Source organism: Syngnathus leptorhynchus, unplaced genomic scaffold (assembly GCF_054491065.1).
Source record: "Syngnathus leptorhynchus isolate UIUO unplaced genomic scaffold, UIUO_Slep HiC_scaffold_101, whole genome shotgun sequence".
Taxonomy (NCBI): Eukaryota; Metazoa; Chordata; class Actinopteri; order Syngnathiformes; family Syngnathidae; genus Syngnathus; species Syngnathus leptorhynchus.
The window spans coordinates 277501-281272 of record NW_028232068.1 but is presented as its reverse complement, the minus strand read 5'-3'; positions in this window follow the sequence as shown (position 1 = coordinate 281272).

The following is a 3772-nucleotide window of genomic DNA, read 5'->3' as shown; positions in this document are numbered from 1 at the left end:
GTGGAGCTCCAGCACCCTCCCTGCCTATGGAAGTGTGGAGCTCCAGCACCCTCCCTGCCTATGGAAGTGTGGAGCTCCAGCACCCTCCCTGCCTATGGAAGTGTGGAGCTCCAGCACCCTCCCTGCCTATGGAAGTGTGGAGCTCCAGCACCCTCCCTGCCTATGGAAGTGTGGAGCTCCAGCACCCTCCCTGCCTAGGGAAGTGTGGAGCTCCAGCACCCTCCCTGCCTATGGAAGTGTGGAGCTCCAGCACCCTCCCTGCCTATGGAAGTGTGGAGCTCCAGCACCCTCCCTGCCTATGGAAGTGTGGAGCTCCAGCACCCTCCCTGCCTATGGAAGTGTGGAGCTCCAGCACCCTCCCTGCCTATGGAAGTGTGGAGCTCCAGCACCCTCCCTGCCTATGGAAGTGTGGAGCTCCAGCACCCTCCCTGCCTATGGAAGTGTGGAGCTCCAGCACCCTCCCTGCCTATGGAAGTGTGGAGCTCCAGCACCCTCCCTGCCTATGGAAGTGTGGAGCTCCAGCACCCTCCCTGCCTATGGAAGTGTGGAGCTCCAGCACCCTCCCTGCCTAGGGAAGTGTGGAGCTCCAGCACCCTCCGTGCCTATGGAAGAGCCACCTCCGCGGGCATGCTGCTCAACCACGCCGGCCCAGAGTTCCAGCCGCTCGGCTACACTCTCTCACAAGCCCCGCCTGGAGCTCCCCAGCCCGCCCCTGGTACCTCAACTACCGAGGCCAGCCGCTCGACCAGGCCGGCCCAGAGTTCCAGCCGCTCGGATAAGCTCTGTCACTCTCCCGCTAAGCAGCCACCGGTAACGGGGAAATGTCGCCGCCTTGTGGACACGCCGTTGTAAATGAATGGGCTTTCGCACTTAGTGCAATTTTCGCCAGCTCCGTGGCTGCAAGTATGGAGCTATGGAGCTATGGAGCCACCAGACAGGCTGGAGCTCTGGAGCTATGGAAGTATGGAGCTCTGGAGCTATGGAGCTATGGAGCTATGGAGCTCTGGGGCTATGGAGCTATGGAGCTATGGAGCTCTGGAGCTCTGGTGCTATGGAGCTCTGGAGCTCTGGTGCTATGGAGCTATGGAGCTATGGAGCTATGGAGCTATGGAGCTATGGAAGTCTGGAGCTATGGAAGTATGGAGCTATGGAAGTATGGAGCTATGGAGCTATGGAGCTATGGAGCTATGGAGCCACCAGCCAGCACCCTCCGTGGCTCAACCACGCCGGCCCAGAGTTCCAGCCGCTCGGCTTCACTCTCTCACAAGCCCCGCCTGGAGCTCCCCAGCCCGCCCCTGGTACCTCAACTACCGAGGCCAGCCGCTCGACCAGGCCGGCCCAGAGTTCCAGCCGCTCGGCTTCACTCTCTCACAAGACCCGCCTGGAGCTCCCCGGCCCACCCCTGGTACCTCAACTACCGAGGCCAGCCGTTCGACCACGCCGGCGCAGAGTTCCAGCCGCTCGGATAAGCTCTGTCACTCTCCTGCCGCGCAGCCACCGGTAACGGGGAAATGTCGCCGCCTTGTGGACACGCCCTTGTAAATGAATGGGCTTTCGCACTTAGTGCAATTTTCGCCAACTCTCTGACTGGAGCTATGGAAGTATGGAGCTATGGAGCCACCAGCCACCCAGGCTGGAGCTATGGAGCTCTGGTGCTATGGAGCTCTGGTGCTATGGAGCTATGGAGCTCTGGAGCTCTGGTGCTATGGAGCTATGGAGCTCTGGAAGTATGGAGCTATGGAGCTCTGGAGGTATGGAGCTATGGAGCCCTGGAGCCCTGGAGCTATGGAGCCCTGGAGCTATGGAGCCCTGGAGCCCTGGAGCTATGGAGCCCTGGAGCTATGGAGCTATGGAGCTCTGGTGCTATGGAGCTATGGAGCTCTGGTGCTATGGAGCTATGGAGCTCTGGTGCTATGGAGCTATGGAGCTCTGGTGCTATGGAGCTATGGAGCTCTGGTGCTATGGAGCTATGGAGCTGGTGCTATGGAGCTATGGAGCTCTGGTGCTATGGAGCTATGGAGCTCTGGTGCTATGGAGCTCTGGTGCTATGGAGCTATGGAGCTCTGGTGCTATGGAGCTATGGAGCTCTGGTGCTATGGAGCTATGGAGCTCTGGTGCTATGGAGCTCTGGTGCTATGGAGCTATGGAGCTCTGGTGCTATGGAGCTCTGGAGCTCTGGAGGTATGGAGCTATGGAGCTATGGAGCCACCAGCCAGCACCCTCCGTGGCTGGATCAATGGAAGTGTTTAGGTACCAGGCGGCCAAAGTGCCGAGGCCTCACGCTCGACCACGCCGGCGCAGAGTTCCAGCCGCTCGGATGAGCTCTGTCACTCTCCCGCCGCGCAGCCACCGGTAACGGGGAAATGTCGCCGCCTTGTGGACACGCCGTTGTAAATGAATGGGCTTTCGCACTTAGTGCAATTTTCGCCAACTCTCTGACTTAGAGCTATGGAAGTATGGAGCTATGGAGCCACCAGCCACCCAGGCTGGAGCTATGGAGCTCTGGAGCTATGGAGCTCTGGTGCTATGGAGCTATGGAGCTCTGGAAGTATGGAGCTATGGAGCTCTGGAGGTATGGAGCTATGGAGCTCTGGTGCTATGGAGCTATGGAGCTGGTGCTATGGAGCTATGGAGCTCTGGTGCTATGGAGCTATGGAGCTCTGGTGCTATGGAGCTCTGGTGCTATGGAGCTATGGAGCTCTGGTGCTATGGAGCTATGGAGCTCTGGTGCTATGGAGCTATGGAGCTCTGGTGCTATGGAGCTATGGAGCTCTGGTGCTATGGAGCTATGGAGCTGGTGCTATGGAGCTATGGAGCTCTGGTGCTATGGAGCTATGGAGCTCTGGTGCTATGGAGCTCTGGTGCTATGGAGCTATGGAGCTCTGGTGCTATGGAGCTATGGAGCTCTGGTGCTATGGAGCTATGGAGCTCTGGTGCTATGGAGCTCTGGTGCTATGGAGCTATGGAGCTCTGGTGCTATGGAGCTCTGGAGCTCTGGAGGTATGGAGCTATGGAGGTATGGAGCCACCAGCCAGCACCCTCCGTGGCTGGATCAATGGAAGTGTTTAGGTACCAGGCGGCCAAAGTGCCGAGGCCTCACGCTCGACCACGCCGGCGCAGAGTTCCAGCCGCTCGGATGAGCTCTGTCACTCTCCCGCCGCGCAGCCACCGGTAACGGGGAAATGTCGCCGCCTTGTGGACACGCCGTTGTAAATGAATGGGCTTTCGCACTTAGTGCAATTTTCGCCAACTCTCTGACTTAGAGCTATGGAAGTATGGAGCTATGGAGCCACCAGCCACCCAGGCTGGAGCTATGGAGCTCTGGAGCTATGGAGCTCTGGTGCTATGGAGCTATGGAGCTCTGGTGCTATGGAGCTATGGAGCTCTGGTGCTATGGAGCTATGGAGCTCTGGTGCTATGGAGCTATGGAGCTCTGGTGCTATGGAGCTATGGAGCTCTGGTGCTATGGAGCTATGGAGCTATGGAGCTCTGGTGCTATGGAGCTATGGAGCTCTGGTGCTATGGAGCTATGGAGCTCTGGTGCTATGGAGCTATGGAGCTCTGGTGCTATGGAGCTCTGGTGCTATGGAGCTATGGAGCTCTGGTGCTATGGAGCTCTGGAGCTCTGGAGGTATGGAGCTATGGAGCCACCAGCCAGCACCCTCCGTGGCTGGATCAATGGAAGTGTTTTAGGTACCAGGCAGCCAAAGGGCCGAGGCCTCACGCTCGACCACGCCGGCGCAGAGTTCCAGCCGCTCGGATAAGCTCTGTC